Genomic DNA, 24225 nt, shown 5'->3' on the forward strand with positions numbered 1-24225 from the left:
GATGGTAATTTAAAATTTAATCATTTATTTTGAGAGTAAGAACTTTTTGTTCATTAGCAAAACACATGACTAAGTTTGTCATGAGTTAACATCCAAAATCCTCAACTGCGACATATTTTCACATAATTACAGGAGAAATTAGCAAATCAGTAATTATCACTCTGAACTTAAACAGTATATAGCTCATCAGCAACTTACCTCAACATCTGCAGGTCAAGAGTCATTGTAGAATAATGCCTGCATCTTACACAGATTTTATATGAAAGTATATCCATTCCTTACAACAACATTCACATCTAAATTTCATAGAATTGTAGAATGGTTTGGGTTGAAAGGGACCTTTAAGATCATCTAGTTCCAAACCCCTCTTCTATAGGCAGGGACACTTTCCTCTAGACCATGTTGCTCAAAACCCCATTCAGCCTGGTCTTGAATGCCTCCAGGGAGGGGGCATCCACAGCCTATCTGGGTAACCTGTTCCAGGGGCTCACCACCCTCATAGTAAATAATTTCTTCCAAATATCTACCCTTGTTCGGTTTAAAGCCATTTCCCCTTGTCCTGTTGCCACACGTCCTTATAAAATGTTCCTTACCAGCTTTCATGTAGGCCCCCCCTTTCAGGTACCGGAAGAACACTATAAGGTCTCCCCGGAGCCCTCTCTTCTCTATGCTGAAGAGGACCAATTTTCTCATCTTGTCCACATAGGGGAGGTGCCCAAGCCCTCTGATCATCTTCATGGCCCTCTTCTGGGCTCACTCCGATAGCACAGTGTTCTTCTTGTGTTGGGAGTCTGACGTAATACTGGACACAATAGTCCAGATGGTGTCTCATGAGAGCAGAGTAGAGGGACAGAATCACCTCCCTTGATCTGCTGGTCATGCTTCTCTTGTTGCAGGCCTGGATATGGTTGCCCTTCTGGGCTGCAAGCGCACACTGCCATCTCATGTTAAGTCTTCCATCAACCAACATCTCCAGTCTTTCTCCTCAGGCTTGCTCTGAAGCCATTCTCCACCCAGCCTGTATCTGTGCTTGGGATTGCCCTGACCCAGGTGCAGGACCTTGTATTCAGCTTTGTTGATCTTCATGAGGCTGGCATGGGCCTACCTCTCAGGCCTGTCCAGGTCCCTCTGGATGATGTCTTTTCGATCTAGTGTGTGAGCTGCACCACTCAGCTTGGTGTCATCTGCAAACTTTCTGAGGTTGCACTCAATCCCACTGTCCATGACACCTACAAAGGTGTTAAATAACATCGGTCCCAGCACTGACCCCTGAGGAATGCCACTTGCAACCAATCTCTATTTGGACACTGAGCCATTGACTACAATTCTCTGAGTGCAACCATCCACCCAATTCCTTACAAAGCAAGTGGTCCATCTATCAAATCTATTCTTCTTCAATTTAGCAACCACGATGTCATGCAGGACAGTGTCAAATGCTTTGCACAGATTCAGGTAGATGATATTAGTTTCTCTTCCTTTATCCACTGGCACTGTAACTCCACCATAAAAGACCACCAGTTTCGTCAAGCACAATTTGCCCTTGGTGAAGCCATGTTGTTTACAACCAATCACCTCATCTTTATTTTCCCTGTGCTTTAGTAGGGAAGCTCTGCTCCATGACCTTGACAGGCACAGAGGTGAAACCAACTGGCCTATAGTTCCCTGAATCTTCATTGTTTTCCTTCTTGAAAATGAGGGCTATGTTTCTCCTTTTCCAGTCAGTGGGAATCTCACCAGTCTGCCATGACCTTTCAAACATGATGTGGATAGCAGCTTGGCAACTTCATCCACCTGTTCCCTCGGAACTTGTGGATGGGTCACGTTGGTCAAATGGACTTGTGTACCTTCAGGTTCTTTAGATGGTCTCAGACCTGATCTTCATTTGCAGTGGACAGATCTTCCTTCTCCCTGTTCTTACCTCCATTGAATGCAGTACTCCAAATGGGGCTTCACAGGGCAGAATAGAGGGGGACAGTAACCTCCTTCTCCCTGCTGACCACCCCTCTTTTGATGCAGTCCACGATACAGTTAGCCTGCTGGGCTGCCAGAGCACACTACTGACTCGTGTCCAGCCTTCTGTCCATAAGGACTCCCAAGTCCTTCTGGGTAATGCTGCTCTCAGTAAGTTCTTCTCCCTGTCTGTACACATTTTCCTCACCCAAGTCTAGCAGCAGTGTAACTATAAAGCTCTTGCCACTTTCCAGTTTCACTCATTATTAAGGTTTTTATTTTATTTTATTTTTCTTCTCTAGCTACAGGCTAAAACCAAATAATTATATTAATGACTGTCTTGTCTGAAGAGCTGTTGAATCTGAATGATCATTTTAGTCTCTTCCATCCCTTGGTCAGAACTCATTCCAGTCTTCTGAACTTCTCAGTTAAGCACCAGTCTGTATTGAAAATTCTGACTAGTACCAGAAAGAACATTCTCAAAACACTGTGAAAACAGATCTAAGATGTTGAACCAGTGAACTTGAATGAGGCATCCAACAATTGCCTTGAAGTCAGATAAAATTAAACCATATCAATGATCCTTGCTGATATGGCTCAGTTTATTACTTAAAAACAGGTGGAAGAAATCAGAAACATGATATCAGTGAACCTATTCATTTCAAAAAGAGATAATTTAAATTAATCAATGGATGTTTAAAGATTAAGTCCTCATGATAATGATGTTCTCTTCCCATGTCTCTGTTGTGAATCTGGAATCAAGACAATTTTACAAGCCCAATAATTTATCCCAAGGAGCTCTCAGGAATACAAAGCTGAGATCAGCCCATTGGCTGATTGAACACAAATCAGCGGGGCACATATCTGGGCCGGATTCACAGTCTTAAGGCATCAGTGAAGCAGAGAATCCTGGACTTGGGCTGAGTTGAAATGGGGCTCCTGGGCTAGTGCTTAAGGGCTGGAGGCATGTCCTGGTGGAGGAGAGGACTAGTCAACACCATCAATGCCCATTAGACAACTCAGGGCCCTAATACTTCGCATAAAAGATAGTTGTACATGCAGAGCAAATACACAAATATACTCACAGAAAGCAGTCTTGAAGAAAAGTTTTCAGGATGTGATCTTAACTACACTGATTTTATCTTATACTTCTGTTTTCTTCACTTATGACAGAATTGTCTAATATAAGAACTTGCACATGTGATATTTTATCTCTTGATAGAGCTGCCTGAATATGTCTTTAAACTGCTTTCATCTCTGATTCTACGATTTTGTGATTCTATGATTCTATGATCCAAACTTCAGTGTGAGAGCACAGTTCATAGCAGCTTCATCTGTAGCAGTATTTTTGCTAAGGAAGGGAAAACCTTTGAATTTTTTAAATAATGTTGCTGCCTTTATTATTATTATTATTATTTTCTATAGCACTTTATTTGTTGATGTTTGTGTTACAGTTAATGCTTTGGGAGAACTCAGAAGCATTCTGTGTAGTGTCAAAGCTGTGAGAGGAATGTTAGCACTCAGTGGAAACACAGCAGAAACATGGACAACCCAGAGATGGATGTCATGACATTGCAACAGTTAAACACTGATCAGAATGGTATGCTAATACCAAGTACACAGGTTTGTGCTGAATGCCTACTTATCAAGGAAATCTGTTGGCAGAGGTAAGGATATTTATGCCTACAGAACCTTTACTTTCCAGTTCTATTGATTAATAGATTTATCTACTTCTTTATTACTTGGAGGCATTAGATAATGTGGATTTAAAAAAACAAAGCAATGTAGGACACAATAGGCCTCTCTGTGTACTATGCTCCTCATGGTATGTTAAAGGAATATCACGTGTCAGAATCAGTAGAGGAAGGAAAACACCACCAGAGAAACACTGGGAACAGCAATGCTTGATGCAATAATAATTCCTTCTGTGACTTTGAATAGTAGAAAGGAAATGCAAATGTCACATTTTATTTTCTGAAAATCAACATAATATTTATAGTATCATCTTATTTAAAATAAAATGGTTAATTTATGTTTGCTGCTAAATAAATAACAGAAAATAATTCAAAAATAAACAAATTAAAATATAAAATGCAATGTATTAAGGAAATTTCTAAGGCAGTAAAACACATCATAGAGTGTCTGCAGAATGAACAGATTTAAAAAAAAAAGAGTGAACTCTGAGCTATGTCTTATGGTTCTGAAAAGAGTCCTCTTGGATTTTTAATAACCGTTAATACGGAGTATTATCAGAAGATTGTATGTCTTCCAAGAATGTTTTCAGAACAAAACCAACCTAAAAAACAGAAAGCTCTTCAACGACTAAAAAAAAAAAGCACTGGCATTTAACCTTCAGTCAGTCAGTTAATCTTAAGTCCTTTAGGAAATTCAAGACACTTCTAAGATGTGGTTCATCTCACTCTAAAACAGAATCAGAAATACAAATGATGAATGGCACTCTGGTGATCTGTATTTCTCTTTGGCTATAAAAGGGCTGCTGACGGTGACTTTGATAGCAAACTTTAGATCTCTACACTGAGATTAATCAAGGAGATTCTCTCTGCCTATGAGATACACATCATGATTGTGCCACATTCACCCTTTTTCAGTGAAAGAATACCTGAGCTATGGAACAAGACTAGTAATCAGGCATCCAAACCTTTATTTTAACATTACCTTTAATATAACACTGACACGAAGAAAAAGGAAGAATTTAAAGTGCAACAATAGAATTGCTCTATAATCCTGCAGTAGACTGGTTTTGAGATTTATGGGGGCACATGGAGAACAAAATATGTCATGTTAAACAGAAGTGAAAGTATTCATTTGAAGAAGAAGAAGTAGTCTGTTCCAGGTAGAGCTCAAGAATTTGTATTAAACATTTGCTGTACAAATCACAGTCCTTACAAGCACTCTGCCTTAAGATATTCGCTAAACATAGACTTTAATATTCTTTTTTGTTTGTTTGTTTGTTTGTCGTTGTTTTACTTGATATTTTATTTAAGTGTTATTTTGCTAATATCCTATTTAAAATCTGTAATGTAAAGTGTTAAGGTATCTTGGTGCATGCCTTAGCATGCTGACATTCTCTATAAAATATTTTGTTTTGCCATGGATTACATAGGAAGTATATGCATCTTCCCACTTAATTCCATATTGAAGTTTCCATTTCTCTAACTTCGTTCCGTATTTTGCAGGTTATCATTAAATGCTCCATTGTCTACCTGGTCTCTCTTGGCCATTCTATACAAAACTTTCCTTTCTCTGAATCATCTGTGCCAAATTTCTCATACTGCCAGAATTATTTCACCACTGATAACTTACACAAATGCCATTTGGCACTCAGCAAGATCTATCAGATTTTCCAGTTTATTGGATGCCCTCTACTCTCCACTTGGCTCCTTCTCCTCAAATAATACCATACTTCCATTTATAATCTTACAGACCTAATGCAGAACAAGCTGACAAGAGCTTATGAGAAAAGAAGGGGAACATCTGAGAGTAAATGGGATAAAAAAACCTTGTTGAGTACTAGTCTGCTTCTCTTCCTCTTTCGGTTTTCCTTTTCTGTTTGATTGAGTCTCATGTCTGTATTTCCACTGTGGTACCTTATTCCTTTAAAATATATACATACATATATATAATTTTTTAATTTTTTCAAATGAACATTAACAAACATTCAGTTTAAATATCCAAAGCTGCTGACATTCTCTTCCAAGTCAGGAACACGTGAACTCCAGGAATATATGCTCACTAGACTCTCAAACCTGCCAGAGGCCTATATATAGGCAGATTTATAAATAAGCATCCCCGTTTAAACTGTAAATTTCTTAGATACTAATATGTAGCTTCAGTTTCACAAGGACATTTAAAGTTGAACTTTTTGTATAACTAGGAAAGACAGAGCCAACACAGTTGATATTTTATTTTCTGGTAATATGTTAATCCCTGCTCACAAACAAGACTTCATACTAGAATTAAGCTAATCAATTTGTGATCTATTTTTAAGATAAGCTGCAATAAACAGACCTTCAAAGGAAGGAAGCCCATGAATAATGGCATGTCATCTGGCACAAGCCAAAAGTTATGTACTCAGGAATCACCTTAGCACGTTAATCCATTTTCAAGGAAAGCTGAACAGTCACCTACCTGCTCTGCCTCGAAGGCTGACCCACTTAATTTTCTTCCTGGGTGGCATCTCGCCGTTCTGCTTTGTCTTCCAGACTAAAGTGAGTAGTTACTTACCTGTGAGGCACTTTACCAAGTTTGATGAATTACTTCACAGGCTGACCCAAACCCATACTTGTCTATAAGGTACTGTCTTACTATTGACCTAATTGTTAGGCAGACTGCAACAGTTACATATCATAACATGTGTAATATAAATTATATCTAAATGTGACTCTAGCTTTTGATTAATAATTCATATTTAAATCATTATTATTATTATTATTTTAAGTAGCAGGAACTTTTCCTTCAGAAGAATATCAGAATATTGAAAATCTTACAAGTAATTTTCTTTTTACTTGTTCAGTTTAATGACCTTTATGTTGCAAAATATAAAAGAACAGGCATTTACATTTCAGATTTTCAAGATCATTGTGAAGTTTAATTTATAATCATAATTTTCTTTGTAATCTTAATTTAAAAAGACTTTACTTTCATAAAGTAGTAGGACCTTTTGTTTGTTTGTTCTCTGGAGCTTAATAAACTCTTAAAAATGGGCCATTGAACAGACAGCTCAAATTTCTATCTAAACATTATTAATGACTGCAGAAGACACAGCAGTGAATTTGGTAGCGGAAAAGTCATATAATTTAAAAGCAAATAATGTAATTAATAAAGTATGTTAAAAAAAGACAAGTAAAGAACGGGCTTAGTAGTAAGAGTAAGATTATGAAGATTAGAGAATACACACAGACATACACACGAAAAGAGCAGTGGGAAAATATTGAGATGAGAATCTTTCAAAAACATTAAATATATACCAAGAAAGAATAATTCTTTCTTTAACATACCCCATCTTTTTCTATTAGCACTGACAGTGCACTTCAGCTATTTTCTTCAACATTCAAAGTGGAAAGAAGAATATTTATTTAGAATAAAAGTTCTTGAGTGATACAGCCCCCATGTTTATTCAGTCAGACATCAAGTACTTGCACATGCACAGTAGGAAATATAGTAAAGGGATTTAGACACATGATGAGATGACCAAACTTCAAAGTAAATAATTTATTTTCAAGGTTATAGACATGAATATCATTACAGAACAGGCAAACAGGCAGCCCAGAAACTTCATCTGAAATCAGAGAATACATCAGAGAGGGGTGGTCCAAGTCACAGAAGTCAGACTAAGACAGACAGCTGACTGAGCTGTAGTCTACCTGGGATCCATAAATAAGATACTCTTTGCACTGCAGCCACAATCTCACAGAAAAGTGTTCCATGCTCTTTCTCTGCTCCTTAGATTAGTTCAATGTATGATTCATTGCCGTAGAAGCTAGGTGTAAAACCCATCCAAACAATTGACTCATTTCCAAATAGATCTTCATTTTTGTTTTGTTTTGTTTTGTTTTGTTTTTTTGACATTTCAAATCTCCTTATCCTTAAGGCTTTCAGTCTCTGGTCATGTGAATCTGCATGAGAATCTGCTGATGCTTTCTACTACTTTTTATGATGCCTCAAAGTGCTTACCTAAATTACATTGTTGGATACAGATGAGTATTCATTTTTAATCATTCCCAGATGTGATAGTGGTAGTAAACATCCTGCTTCTCTGCTTAGAGTAATAATTATAGCAATTTGTATCTTGGGGATAATGATTTATTCTTGCTATTACTGCAAGCACTGTTACCACTAAAATTATTCATTAATGTATGTCGATGGTTTTACAAACTTCCAGAATATCAAATTAAACACATCGAACAACTTGGTCATTGCAAATACTGTTCAAAGGTTTTGCTATCTAACAAAGTAAGTGAAGAAAAAGTACTATAATGTTAAGAGTGTTCCTTCTTTATCTCTGAAATCAAAAGTCTAAAGAGACAGATTTGAGTTTTCTAATAATCAGTATTGTTGAGAAATTGGAATCTCCATCCTATAAAATTTCTTGTATTTAATAGAAATCATTTATTTTCTTTTATTTTATTTCTAAGTACAGAAGAACATAGAAAAAATAAGTAGGTTGCTCTGAAAGTAATGCCTCATTTATTTCCATGGAAACCATAGCGTATACAAAAAGCTCAATAACACTATTTTATAGATCAAATTCTCAGCTACAAAACACAGTTTTTTATTATTATTATTATTATTATTATTATCTTTTTTTTTTTTTTCCAAAAATGGATAGTTACCACAACTACCATTTTTGGTAGCAATGAACAAGAGCCTGCACACCAGGCTCACAAAAAATTTGCACCCATGGGGGTGACCCACTGTCACTGTTGCCACTGCTGAAACACACCACCCACCATCTCACTGCATTCATATCCACTATTTGATCTCCAGAAGCATTCAGCAAGTGTCAATGAATGTCAGTGGGTGCCATTTCTTCCACATGGAGAAATTCAGTGGCACACATCTGCTTCATATGCACTTCCATTTAAGATGCCATTTTGTCAAACTGCCCCTCTGCTGCCATCTGTCACATGGCAACAAAACACAACAGAATATTGTTGGGAAGGTTCAGCCTCTACTGCCATACCACCAACACCTGCTGCATTATATCATGGGCTGACACAACAAAACAGGAGATATTACTTTTGGATCAGCATGCATAGATTAAAAAAAAAAAAAAAGTAAAATGTACACATTTATTTTGTTTCATATTTTTCAATGGTATAATCTTTTATTAAAAATATTTAAAGAGAAAATAATTCTCCATAAATGTAATACTCTCTTAATCCGTAAATTAAATGCTCTTACTTGCTGTGTGTCACATGTCTTGTGCTTGCTGTTTTCTTAACTTTTTCAACTTAGAATAAGACAAAGAGAACCTTGGTTTTTGACATCATAAAAAAAAGTGAATTATGTATCTTTGTATATATATTAATGTTCAAATGTACCTTCAGGATTGTTTCTTTGAAACAACTGTTCAAATAAATGAAATATTCATAAGGTAAATGATCATTAAAAGAATAAAGTATATGGAAAGTTCAGGTCAGTTTTAAAGAACTGTATTAAAAAATAGTGCACTTTTAAGATAGAATTTAAAGTAAAAGAAAAAAAAAAATCTTGAAGAGTGAAAAAATTCAGCTTCACCTTGTGCTTAAAATCCCTAACAACAGCACTTACAATCTGTCACTTCATCACTCATGCTTGAAGTACTTTATTGCTTAATCATGTGATAGTCTCTGCCTAAACAATATATGAGAGAATGAAGAAAACTGTCTTCTTCAACTCTCACTAGAGTACTTCATGTGAGAAACTAGGAGGTTTGGTCAATATGCTTTGGCTCTTCTACTGCTTCTTAACATTCTGTAAAACTTGGTGCAAAATTCAGAAAGTAGTAGTGAGAAAACTCTCCTCCACCAGGATTTTTCTCAGCCCACTTTTAAACATGATCCATAATTTGATCAAATGCTCTTGGGCACTATTAAATAGTAATAATGAACTTCACCTAAAGCCCTTAGTAATTTTGTTCCACATTTCTTTCTCTAATTATCCACTATTCCCTATTTATTATTGCTTCATTCCTTGCCTTGAGGCCTTCTAAAAATACTAAGAATGATAAATTAAACAATACATTTTGGCACTAAGTTAACCAGTGGGGAGAGTTGTAATTTAATGGGTTGTCTCCTGAATTAATTATTTCTGAATTATTTAATTGAAACTTCTAAACAAAATTTCTTGACACTGAAAGCCAAATATTCCTATATTCTCTAGCAAAAGGAAAGCCAAAACATTAGAATCCCATCTTTAAATTAAATTCACAATGTGTGTCCATGCAGCTCAATAGAAGCTTTCTATTTACAGTTATACTTAAATTTTTGCTAATGAGAAGAGTCTCCTTTGAAGAGCTGTAACAATTTTTTTTTTTCTTTTTTCTTTTTTCAGGGTAACCACAGCACTGTAACTACCAGGCAAATGACACTCCAGAGTTAATGTTCACCTCTTTATTTTTTTGAATAAATATAGACATTAGTTTCTATCTGGCACCTCTACACTTTTCACACAAGAAAAATATATATATATATAAATAAAACTGTTTTTTCTTTTACTGTTAGAACTCTTTGTTTACACCCAGTTCTTTCCCACTTTTTTTTTTTTAATTCAGTCGCTCTATAAATCCACTTGCTCCCAGTTTTTAAAGTAAATATTTTAATTGTTTTGCAGAACATGACATTTAGATTAAATGCTAAATAGAAGATGGTATTTATGTCTAGCCAAGTTCATATGGAGCAACCCATATTGAAACTTTGCTGAGACAGAGTGTACAAGTCTGTCAGTGCATACACTAGATGTGTTTTTCTGTACTGATACTGAAAATCCTTACTAAAGAAATAATTAAACATGCTATGCAGCATGTCACTTCACTGGGACCAACACAAGGGAGAGAAAATCAAACTGTGTAAGCCTTTTAGTACAAAGCCCTACATATTGCAGAAATGTGTTTTTTTGCTGAACAAAAGAAGATCATGTAATTCCTGCACTTAATAGACATTTGTAAATCTGAGTATTACTCTCTGTCCTACTAATTTATATCTCTGACTCAGAGTAGATCTTTGAATACCACTGTTTTCATCAGTTTTGTGTGTGTGTGTGTGTGTTTGCTTGTTTATTTGTTTGTTTTGTTTTTACTTCAGAACTTGTTAGTTTTCCTGTTATCTTTGGTGATCTGATTATGAGGTACCAGAACAATAATCCATTATTTACCATCCTAATAAAACTTGTGTGTCTCATTTTAGTGCAAATTCACTAGCTCCTAAATAACCACAACAGACAAGAATGTGTTCTAAGAAAACATGCCCCGCTTTCACCATTTAAGTGGAAATTAATGAAACTTTTGTTGACATACTTTTTAACATATATGAAGCAGGATGGTCCCTTTGAATTCATCATAGCATTTTGTTTCTCTGAACTATTCTAGAGTGTATCTTCTGATTTCAGGTTAATTTTAAGACATCCTTGAATTAAAAAGGCAAAGTTTATACATTTTGTTTAATACAGAACAGAGAAAACAAAAACAACACAAGAGGTGTGTGAATACATCAGCTAAAATTTGGCAACTTTTCATTTCATTTCGTCCTTATCACTTCCAGATCTATATCTGCCCCCTTTAATTTACCAGGAGACTTCCACCAAACATATCTATGGTTTTTTAGCCACTATCTCATGGCTTCAAGCTGCGCCAGGAAGATTCAGGCTGGACATTAGGAAATAGTACTTCTCTGAAAGGGTGGTCAGGCACTGGAATGGGCTGCCCAGAGAGGTGGTGGAGTCACCAACCCTGGAGGTGTTCAAGGAACATTTGGATGTTGTGTTGAGGGACATGGTTTAGCGAGAACCACTGGTGATGGGCGAATGGTTGGACTGGATGATCCTGTGGGTCTTTTCCAAACTTAGTGATTCTATGATTCTATGCTTCTATGATACTGGAGAAGAGGCAGAGAAATCCACTTTTATCACTTAATATTCCACATTTTCAGCTGAAGACTAAGCTATGAGTAATGTTATCTTTAGCAGCTACCTTCCTGGCCTAGGAAGAAGATGGAAATGCAGTGTTGTGAATCATATTTGTTTGGAGAAGCCAATCTTTGAGGCCAGGAAACAATTTAAAGCATCTGAAGCTGTAATACTGTAATGACTTTATTGACTGTATTGATTATTATCTGAAGCAAGGTGAGAACCTTAGATCAAGGGCTCTGCTTAGTGTTGGTCTGGCTATTCTCCTACAGCCAAATCTGAATTTCAGTCTGAGTGCCTTAGAGGAATTTTGGTTCAAGAAGGGTAAACAAAAACCACTAAAAACACCCAATTTTTTTTGCTACTACTCAGTACTAATTCACTACATTTAAAAATGTTGATGAGCCTCAGGATTAAGACAGATAACATGACAGATAGAAGGGATATTTATGGTATCTAGATTAACCATTGCATGCTCTCTGGAAAGACAGTGGTGAAGAAAGTCTTTCCCCAGTTTCTGATTTTTAGATCATTGGAAATTTAGCTAAGGACAGCTGTCTGTGGGAGAACATTCCAGAGAGAAGAGCAGAAAAAGCAGTAAAAGGGACACAGTAAACTGATCTTTCAGCATACGAGTATGCTTTCTTGCATCTAGGGATACCCAAGTCACAGCAGTGATGAAAAGAAGAAAATGATCCAAAGCACCGAAAGACAACTGAGTGACTTTTCTATTCACAAATTGATAGACTGAGAAGAAGGAAGGAATAAAAGATCTGTCTTGTGAAATTGAAGAGAGGTAAGATTGCTTTTATTTAATTTGACTCATAATGACACCTTCAGCTTTCTCTGTTTTAAAGAATTGCTCAGTTCCAGTATCTTATTTTATGTTTCAAGCATATCTTTGATCTAAAACCTGGAAGCAAATATGAAGATTGCCTTGCTGAACAACTTATAAAATAACCATTTTGTCCATGTTTCTCCAATCTCTATGAGCCACTTAGAGGCAATGGGTTGATGACTATCTTTTATTTTGTGGTTAGTCTTGATCATCCAGGACATAATTAGTGATAAAACTTGCTCTAAATTGTAAATCTTCCAGGTCTAGCTGATTAAATCTATACATAATGACTTCAATTTCTTTCATAAGCCTCCTTAATATGTCTTCCTTAACTTGAAGTCTGAAAGCTGTTAATCATATCTATATTATGTGTAGATGATTTAGCCTCCATTTAACCATCTTTTTGTAAATACCTGGCACATGTTTCACAATGAAATAGCTTACAGGGACAGATAACATCAGCTACAGTCAATAAAATTAGCCCATTTTCTGGAAACCAATAACATTTGTCTAAAGAATTCAGATTAAATTAGCTATACATAAGTTTAATACATCTTGCTAGAGAGAAAATAAGGGTAAAGCAGGAAAAAATACTTTTTAAAAACAGCAAAAAAAAAAAAAAAAGTCTTTGATTGTATTATATTTTTAACCTTTTCTATTAAAGAAAAAAAAATGGGAAATCCTCTTTCATATCTGAAAATAATGAACATAAAAATCTTCAAATATTCAACAGTTTATACAAAGTCTAAACTGGACGTTTACTTTCCAAACATGAAATCATAATTTGGCTTTAAATAAAACAGAAGATTCACCATGTGACATTTATTGATAGATACATCTGACTAGCTCTGTTAATTTTGGAAATATATTTGTAATTTTCCTAGGTTGATTTGAAATACTAGACACAAAAATGTAGATTCTTTTTAAAAAATGATAATCCAAACATTAGAAGCTATTTTAGTTCAATAAAACTAACATTTAAAATTAGAACAGAAAGTCAATATATGGAAAAATAAATAATTTTCAGAGTATTTTATTTACTACTTGTAACTTTTTATGCCTGTGTAAAAGCAGTTCCCATTTCTGTGTTTAAAATCATAATTCCATAAGTACAACTTTTAATCTATGCTTTGATGTAATATTTTACATCATAATTTAGAAGAGTACAAGTACTCTTAATTTGCTTTTCTAATGTTCTAAGCTACCGTATGGGCTATTGCTACAGAACCTACTTCTCTCTCTCTCTCTCTCTCACTCTCTCTTTATCTATCTATCTACCTATCTACCTACATACCTACCTACCTGTTACATTAGGGAGGGAGATGAAAAAGACCCAAGATTCATAGATAAGATCTTAAATAAAGATTAAAGCTATTTTTGTAGTCAGTATAATTGATATTCTTGGTATAATTGATAGAAAACAATTCTTTCTTGTAGTTTGTGTATGGTTTTACCACTAGCTTTTTCAGCATAGGTTTGAACTTTTTCTTCTTTAATTTCATTGCAAAATTCATGAGCTGAAGCCTGCTACATTTTCTATTCTATTTTTGCATTTTTCATTATCTCACTGTCATGTACCTGACATCTTCATGCAAATTTACAGAGTGACCTGTTCTGTTCATTCAGTCATTCAGAGATAAGTACTGTAGTTATTTAGGAGTGAGTGCAAAGACTAAAGTAGGGTTTGTAGTCTCAGTGTGGATTTTTCAACTGAAATGACACAGTAGGATATATTTATGCTCTGTATTGAGTTTTCTATTCAGTTTGTAAAAACTTGGTATCAAAGTATTGATGGGCACTTTGTACGCTAATGGATTCTTTGATCATCTTAAATCTCTCAGTGTTCAAATTGTACGAATAATAAGGACATTTTAAGGAATTCAGAAAATTTGTAATATTTTTGTGTATTGATAAAATATAAATCACTTAGAAAATTATTCAAAACACATGATCAGATTTGTTTTGACTTACATATCACATACACAATATTAAATGCTTATAGGAAAATGTTGCTTAGTTCTTTCACTGAGAAAGTCAGAGCCAGATCTTCATACAGGCACAGGTTTTTTTGTTGTGATATAGTCAAAGAAGAATTCTTGTGGACATGGCTGTGTACTGTTTAACTGTAATTAATAGTGATATCCACACATCTATCCAGGGTTTCCTGAGCAAGAGTAACTATTCAAGTCCCACAAAAAGTGTGTAAGTGATGTGATTCTAACACATCTGTAAAGTGAATTCTGAACTCCATACTGTCCCTGATGTGCTGTTCATCTGTAGACTTTGGCAAATGGTATGGATCAGAATGAAATACTCATATTTCACCAACTTAATTCAAAGCAAATACTGTAGTCCTATTTTCCCAAGGTATCCTCATAACGTTTTGTGAATGGAAAATAAGAAAGATGCAGTGTTAGGGAATTGAATAAAAATTCCAAATGCTTGAAATTGCTCTTAGAGAATATGTTTCTTATTAGACCAACCTGTGAAATAGGAGGCAAGGATCAAATTTGATTTCTACAATCATACTTTTTTAGCTAGTAAGGAAACTCTTTAACAATACGATGATCGCTCTGGTAGACATACTAGGAGGACATGAATTTTCTTAAAGTTTGGAGATTATTTTCTCACAGCAGTGGACACCGAGCTCAACAAGCAATATCCAAACCCTGAAGAGCGAGTTTGTAGAGTGGAAATAATCCTGAGAGCCTCTGTGCCAGAAGATCTAACCTATCTTTCATTGTTGTTGAAAATCTTAACACTGTTCTGCTCTGCAGTCTGCCCTAGAGACACATCCTTTATCCCTGAACTCTATACCTTTATACCTGACCGCCCCGATTTTCTTTTCTGTGGTCCTCATATTATGACATACAAGGCAGTTTAAATAAAGGAAAAAAGCTAAAACATTTTTTTTTGTCCTGCTCTCTGCTATAAAGACACTGGGGAGTCATATCTGGCCTCTGAAGTTTAATTTCTACATCAGTAAATTAGAATGAGTTCCAGTTTTTCCTTGGCAAAGATTTTTTCTTCCTTGTCTGAACAAGAAAGAACAGTCATTAATTACATATTATGGACATATTAAATTTCCTTAGCAGATACTCCTATGTGTGGTAGGCCAACAGCTGTCTTGTATCTGTTTATTTGTTAATAAAAATAAAAAACAAAATCATATTATGTTATGATTTCTAGAATGAGCAAGTGAATCTGTTATTGGCATGTTTCTAACTTTATTGTGTGATTTGAAAGAATCTTTTTTGTTTAGTGCTGTTATCCTGAGGGAGGTAGAGAAAAAAGCAATAGAATAAGATTGACTGTAAATCACTGAGGACTCTCAGAGAGCCAGATCTCTTTCAGGGCTCTGCTGTGGGGAAGACTAAGGTGGAATTGTTTTATTATCTCTGCTTTCAAGATAACGTGCTATGAATACTAATGTTAAGTGACAACAGTAAGAGGGGTAGTGCGAGTATATGATAAGTAATAATTAAATGAGCTTGCCATCTGTTATTTCCATCTTTTACAGAGTAACTATGTCTAATCTATGACAAAGAAGTTCTGTTAAAAAATGGTGAACATGCACACTGCATTTCATTACTTCCAAATTCTTGAATTGTTCGTGTCCTTCGTTAGGCATGTATAGTGTCTCAAAGCTAGAACAATGGGGGGGAAAAAAACCAACCAAACAAAAAAAAAACCTCTTGATTTCACTTCCAGTCAAAAGTTAAGAAGCAGTGCAGCTACAGTGTCCTTCAAAAAATCTTAAAAACAAGTAAGACAAAAACTTCATATTTTTTTTCATAAGACACATAGCAATAGCCATGTATAACAAGCTGTAAGAAATTATAAGATAGCTTATGTTAGGAACCTATTAAAAATATGCCAGAGAAAAAATCATTAAAAGAAAAATTACAATGATGAAAAGAAAGTAGAATTTCTTTTGCTGAAAACCCATCCTATTTTTGCAAAGTATTAGATGACTTTAAGTAAAATATTTTACAATAAGTATATGATAGGTGAGATTGGAATGTCATCTGGTCTCACCTTCTGCTACAAGTTACATCAGGTTGCTCAAGACCTTGTACAGCTAAGTTTCAAAAATCTACAAAAATCGAGATTATCCAGCCTTTCTGAAAAATCTGTTCCAGTGTCTGATTATCTTCACTCTGAATCTCTTTCTCCTTCTATCTGTCTATCATCTTTCTACCTGTCTATCATATTTCTGTCTGTCTGTCTGTCTATCCATCCATCTATCTATATATCTATTATTTACCTATTTATAACTAGAATTTCCATTATGGCAACTTTTGGTGTTTGCCTCATGACCTTTCACTTTGTGATTCCGGGAGGACTCTGTCTTCTCTGTAACAGTCCAAATGTAGAAGAATGCAGCAATCATCTTAGCCTTCTCAACGTTGAAGAAACTCACTTTCTTCCAGCTTTCTTAATCTCATGTGCTCCTACCTCTCCACCATTTTACCAACTCCCTGTTAAGATTAATTTCATGTATTTGGTAAGCCCAAAGTGGAAAAACAGTCCTTCGGGTAGAGCCTTAGAAATGCCATGCAGAGGAGAGCAATCACTTCACTTTATCCAATGGTTAAATTATTTCTATCAGAGTGAGCTGTTAGCCTTCACTGAAGCAAAGACTCAGTGGTAACTCATGTTTGGCTTATTGATAACAAGGACCACCAAAATCATTTCATACAAAATAAATCTCCTGCCTACACTGTGGCATGGGGCTATTCCATTCCAAGCACAGAATTCAGCATTTGGTGTGGTTAAACTCTATTAAGTTTATCAACTCACTCCTGCAGTTTTTAGATGTCCCTCAGAATGATGGTACTAAATGCTCCCCAGATTTTATTTCTTCAGGAAACTCACTGTGTTCTTTCCCATTTTCCACGTTGTTCATGAAGATCTTAAACAGGATCAGTCCCAGTGATAATCCCAAAGGAACACAACTCATAAATATGTCTTTGAATTGATGACTGAGCAAATTTTTATGAGCAAATTTTTCACCAGTGCAGGCAATTTTGTCAGCCTTGTTCTTTATACTTCCAGGCCATTTCCTCCCAGATACCATGGGTCACCCCACTGCATTTGTTCACTCAGCCACTCATCTCCATATAGAAAACAATCATACTTAGCAGGCATAATTGACCCGTGGTGAATCAATGCTTGCTATTCCCTACTAATTTTTGTCCTTCACATGCTTGGAATTAGCTTCCAAATGGATTTTTATTTTATTTTTTTTAATTTTCCTCAGAGGCAGTCTGTATTACATTGAATTGTCTTTACCTTATAGGAGATGGCATAATATTTGCCTTTCCTAGGCTTCAGGGGACTCCTTTGACAGGCACAGAGCTTTGAAGATAAGAGAGAGGGACCTTGAAATGGCATGTGCCAGGTCCCTCAGCACTTCTAAATGTCTTCAGTCTGTCCTCATTGCATGATTATACAGTTTGTTAACATGGTCCCTAGCTTCATATTTTTTCTGCTGTTACATTGTACTTCACATAATTAGACATAGGAGGCATGACAGAAGACACTCCAAGTATAGATTGACAGAAATGAGAAAATGAATATCACAGCTTTTCAAGTCTCTTTCATCAACAAGTCACTAGTAGCTGGCTTTTTTGGGGGGGGGAGGGTCTGATTTTTAACCTATTTCTGTTGCCACTACATTTACAGAAGCCCTGCTTCTTGCCTTCCTTTCTCATTCCTCATCAGTTTCAACTACAAGTGAGCTTTAGGCCTAATTCCAACTGAACTGGATCTGACTGGGATAGAATTCACTTTCCCTACAATAGCCCATATAGTGCTGTACTCTGCACTTGTAGATAGGAGAATGTTAATACCACATCAGTGCTTTGACTGTTGCTGAGCAGTTCTGGTACAACATCAGGGGCTGTCTCTCCAATTTCCCCTCTTCTCCAAAGGTCAGCAGGCTGGGGGTGGAGGTAGAAAAGGTGAGAAGGAGGCACAGTTGAGACAGATGACCTAAACTAACCAAAGGGATATTGAAAACCATACAATGTCACGTTCAGCAATAAAGGCTAGGAAGGATGAAGGAGAAAGGGGGAGATCTCATTATGAAAAAGCTCTGATTAATTTCATTAAGTTACTCTTTATTTCAACCTATGAGGGTTGTTTTTTCTTTTGTTGTTGTTGTTTTTGTTTTTGTTTGTTTGTTTTTCCTCGTAGTATTTTATCCTATCATATTTTGCCAATGATTTGATCAGGAGGTCACTATCCAGTGCCTACCATGACATTCTCTCTTCAGTCATCTCTCTTCAAATACAGCCTCAAAAACAGCTGATTAGCCTGTCATGCATTCCATAGCAAATGTTCATGTATTTAATCCACTTCTTCAAATGTAGTTCAGCATTCCTACTTCCCTACCTCTCTTTCAGTATAAACCCACCAAAACAAGCCATAAATTCCGTGACTGCAAGACAGCAAATGTAACCATTTCAATAATATTAGAACAAACACTGTTTCTCAATTATCTAGCTTCCACAAAATCTTTTTTTGTCTCCTTTTCTCTCCTATTCCACAGTCAATTTCACTTCCCTTACAATTCTGCATTTTCTAAGGATAAGATGTCAGTTTTTAACCACTGAATTTATACCCAACAAAACTCCACAAAATATTTCCCCGAGAATAAGCATAACATTTCTATAATTTGTGCAGACTTCTTCTTTAGCAAGTTCACATACCTACATGTCATCATGTGACAAATCTGTATCAACAAGACAATGTGCTATATTACAAAGGAACCTTTCTGATACAAATTATCAGAAAAAATATTTTCCCTACATTCCTATATTCATACTTACATTTCAACTATAGTTAAAAATACATTTTAACTTTGTTCATAAAGTGAGCCATTAGCAACCATGACTTCATGCGCATACATTGACTTTGTTTTTGATCTGTGAGAATATTAAAGTGAAAATACCACTGCTACCCTTCAAGAGTGTGGAAAAAAATTGCCTGCAAAATTGGTCATATTTCAAACAAGAAAGTGGTACTAGTTTGAAAATATGGCAACTTCTTGAGTGGCTTCTTTCAGCAGAAGGTTTAGGAACTTCTTATCTTTTACAGCTTTGATCTGTAACTTTATTTTTGAGAATTAATTGCAAATACTTTATAAAAACTGCATTTTAGAATCAAGTCTTATCATGTAGTATACTTAATGACTTAATGGAGATGTTTTATTGCTCTGGTCTGAGCTTTCATTGAAAATGAAAGGATCTGAGGTACTCTTTAGACTCTAAATGGATCTAGGGTACTCTTCAGACATTTAGATCATCACCTTCATGCAAGCCATTACAACTTTTCCTTTGTTAATTTCATTGTTTTCCATTCTGTTTATGAAACTGTTCAGGCTGCCACACTTTGTAAATTTAACACTTTCACAATCTATATTTTCCTTAACTTAAAAAAAGTTTTAAGTTAGGCTGATGGATAACATGACTGTTATGAATTAAAAAAAAGAAAAAAAAAACAAAGAAAAAAAAAAAAGAGGAACAATGTGGAACAATGTGTAATACTTTTGTTTTAACTAAAAATATTTTGAATTGAGCACTAGGACACTTCAGCACTTTCTACCTGAGTAGGTAGAGTGAAACTGAATTAGTGAAATTAAATCTTAGCCTCTCTATTCCAAGATATAAGCATGTGAACCTTTAGTGGGAAACTGTACTTTCTAATGTGATATTCTTCCTATTTTGCTTATCACCTGTACTGAACACCTAAACTGTTTTTGATGATCTGAGACTGTTATATCCTATGGCTAGTTTGAGAACTCTTCAATAGTCTGTGTAGCTTCACTCCTTGATTCACTGAACAGACTGAAGCAATTCTTTATTTCCTTAACCACTCACTTTCCATTCTCCTGTCTTAAGGTAGAAGTCATACTTTTTTTTTTTTCATACTTTTTTCCATATCTATACATTGTGCGATACAGGCAAGCAGTGAGGAATTACAGATTTCTGTAAAATTACAGGTGATGATACATAAATCTTACCCTGAAATACAGAAGTTCAGAGAGATAGTGATCTACCTTGACTTGAACATCAACCAGTTTGATATCTGATAGTTTAATATGGATTTTTTTTTTGTCTATATAAACAAACAACAAACAAACAAGCAAAAAAGAATACAATCAAAAATCTATATACATATACATACATGGTAAGATACTATTAGCTACCTCTAGAAGATAAATTGTACCATTTTAGGATGGACAACTAAAGATTCATTAATTGTACCCTGGAAGTATTTTCTGCTAGATTGTGAAAGAAGTCTTAAGATGGCTGGACTACAGACATCTAACTTTTTAGACTTACAAAGAGAGTGAGATTAGTTTCACTCTCTGTCTAATGGTGTCATAAATTCAAAATAGATTACACTTACGTAGTCATATAGAAAAATAAAATAAAATAAAGTAAAAACCACTCTTTTTTCCCCTTAAAAAACAGATGGTAGACAACAGCAGTAGATTGAAACTCCTGTTTTAGAACAAATTTGGAAATCAAATTTTCTGATAAAAATGCAGTATTTGCAAATGCATAATATATGGAGCAGTATTATGTGAGGGTGTTTTTTTCTTTGTTTTTTTGTTTATTTTTCCATTTCAGAATATGAGGCTTCTATATATTTTCTTGATATTAAAAATTCCATGTTTACAAGTATAATTGGTTGTTGTTGTTGTTGTTGTTATTATTTTTAATAAAATATTTGGTTATTGCTAAATTACAGTATGCCAAAATAGTTTAAAGTCCTGCAGTCAAAAAAAAAAAAAAAAAAAAGGTGCCAGACAAACAAAAAAGCATAACAAACAAAAATTTATTTATACACACATAGAAGAATGAGAAAAATAGAAGTCAAGTATCCACCAAATGTATATTTTAAAGGACTTCTGAAGACCTACGGAACATATAAATATCAAGTGATCTTTCTACTGTAAAGCCACTTCACTAGCTACCAGATGATAGACATTTTCCACCTATATATTTATCAAAGACAGCTTTACAGCAAAAGTTGAGCTGAGTTTAATCCAAAATAGTAAGGGACTGAACAATGTGACATACAAAGAGAGGCTTAGAGAGCTGGAACTGTGACCTGAAGAAAATGTGAGGGATCTGACCAGTATGCATAAATAACTGAGAGCAGTAGGGAATACTGTGAGTAGAGCCAGGTTTCTCTCAATGGAGTCTGTCAAAAGGACAGGAGGCAATGTCACACAACTTTAACTACATTAAATTCTATTTAATAGTAAGATTATTATTATTTTGGTTTATTTATGGTTACATTTAAACAATTTAATATGCTTCACAGAGAGATTGTTGAGTCTCTGTCCTGGAAGGCATTGAAGAACAGACTGGACGCAGTTCTGAGAAAGCTGCTGTAAGCTGACTGCTTTTAGTAGAGGCTTGGACAGTTTGAATGCATACCTTCCAGCCTAGGAGATTCTGTGTTTCTATGTCTGTGATCTGGCAAATCCTGTTGTCAGAACTGCTTGTCCAAGTCAATAGCTCCTCTTTTGTTTGCTTGCTTGCTTGCTTGTTGCAAACATTTAGAAGACAGATTTTGCTCTGTACAAACATTTCAGAAAGAGCTTTAATTAATGGAAGTTAAGAAACTGATGTGCAAATGAATGTTCTTGTGTTTGATTACACATTCTTGAGTGCAATTATAGGGATTCACTTCAAAAAATACTAATATGCCCCTTCATAATGTATATTCACGTCCACTGGAACAATTCCTACTTCAAACCTTTGAGTAGATCTAATCAGCTCCAATTTAAAAGAAATTAGCTTACTAGAAATATGTTTCCCTTCTTCCTCCTTACATATAAAGGTCATCATAATTACCAGAATACCATATTTAAATCAGTTATACAACCTGCTGTAGCCTAATTTTGTGTACCTTTAGCTTACCTTCAGTTTTAAGTACTGCTTTCACACAGTCTAAACATTGGCTTGTTGACCAGACAGTGACAGTGACAGAGATGAAAATTTTTTATCACTTAGAGTGAAGAGAGTCTTAGAGTAACAAAGGGCAATAATCATTTGACCTCTTTACTGACTTCAAGACAATTACACTGAATATTTGAAAATGTAAGTATACTACAATCAGGTAGTTTGAATCCCTCTTCACGAAAGACCATCATTAGAGTGAGAGTCTTAGAGTAAGACTTTGATCTGGACAGGCTGGATAGCTGGGCTGAAGCCAATGGGATGAGGTTCAACAAGACCAAATGCCAGGTCCGGTGCTTTGGCCACAGTAACCCCAGGCAACGCTACAGGCTTGGGGCAGAATAGCTGGAAGACTGTCTAGAGGAAATGGACCTGGGGATTGATGCTCGACTGAACATGAGTCAGCAGTATGCCCAGGTGGCCAAGAAGGCCAATGACATCCTGGCTTGTATCAGAAACAGCGTGGCCAGCAGGAACAGGGAAGTAATTATTCCCCTGTACTCAGCACTGGTGAGGCCGCACCTTGAGTACTGTGTCCAGTTTTGGGCCCCCCACTGTAAGAAAGACATCGAGGCCCTGGAGCGTGTCCAGAGGAGGGCAACAAAGCTGGTAAGGGGTCTGGAGCACAGACCTTATGAAGAGCAGCTGAAGGAGCTGGGGTTGTTCAGTCTAGAGAAGAGGAGGCTCAGGAGAGATCTTATTGCTCTCTATAACTACCTGAAGGGAGGTTGTGGTGAGCTGGGGGTCAGCCTCTGCTCTCTTGTGACTAGTGATAGGACTAGAGGGAATGGCTTCAAGCTGTGCCAGGGAAGATTCAGGCTGGACGTTAGGAAAGACTACTTCTCTGAAAGGGTGGTCAGGCACTGGAATGGGCTGCCCAGGGAGGTGGTGGAGTCATCGAGCCTGGAGGTGTTCAAGGAACATTTGGATGTTGTGTGAGGGACATGGTTTAGTGAGAACTATTGGTGATGTGTAGATGGTTGGACTGGATGATCCTGTGGGTCTTTTCCAACCTTAATGATTCTATGATTCTATGATTCTATGGATGTTCCTTATTTAGATTATTTGTCTCACAAGTCCAAAAGGGGATGGGAGCTGAAGAACAAGAAAATTTTTCAGAGTAACATAGAACAATACAGTTCTTGGCTAAGTCCCACTTTCATCAGAATTCAACATGAAAAAAGTGGAACTGGGATGCAGTCTACCTAATATACACACCTAACTACTGTTTGCACTTTGTGAACTCTTTAAATCATTCCAACTAGAATTAGTGTTACATTCCCATAGTAATTAAGTCAGTTCCTAAATGAAAATGGGCAAATATGTTCTGTGGGGGAAAAACTCTCTGTTCTGTTCTTTTTTGATACTATGATATCATCCTAATCACAGACAAAAATAAATTGTTTCCTTTAATTCTTCTAGGAAGACACTGTGGGTATCCAAAAAGACCTTGTACATATATATTTGGGATTCATCTGGAGTTGAATACCTGAATACTCAAAACAGTTGCTTAAGGACAGACAACTAATGCTACATGATATTTTAGCTTATCTGCATGGAGATGGCAGATACAGTGTGTCAATGAAGAAAGCTATACATATTTGTGTCATGAAGCCCAAGGTAAGGTACTCACTCCAGCACTGCACAGGCAATCTAGTACATCCCGACTTCTCTCAGATGACTTACTCTTTAAGCTGCTGTAAGGGTACTGGGAACTCAGATATCTTGTTTGTCTGCACTGTGTGCAACTGAGAGGGGATCTGAATCCCAGTTCATTGTGCATTATAATTGAAGATTAGCAAACAAAGTTCAAGTAGACATGACAGTGCT

The 24225-nt window shown here is 35.8% G+C and overlaps 1 long non-coding RNA gene across 2 annotated transcripts in view; it reads left to right on the forward strand.

Moving 5' to 3' along the window:
- The window catches only part of LOC112531559, a 72236-nt gene that overhangs the window by 28071 nt on the left and 19940 nt on the right, over positions 1–24225 (forward strand). For both annotated transcript variants that reach the window (XR_005842117.2, XR_003073399.3), the window contains exons 2-3: positions 3405–3617; positions 12230–12370. This is a non-coding gene — a long non-coding RNA (uncharacterized LOC112531559). The remainder of the gene's footprint in view (positions 1–3404; positions 3618–12229; positions 12371–24225) is intronic.

Source organism: Gallus gallus, chromosome 1, assembly GCF_016699485.2.
Source record: "Gallus gallus isolate bGalGal1 chromosome 1, bGalGal1.mat.broiler.GRCg7b, whole genome shotgun sequence".
Taxonomy (NCBI): Eukaryota; Metazoa; Chordata; class Aves; order Galliformes; family Phasianidae; genus Gallus; species Gallus gallus.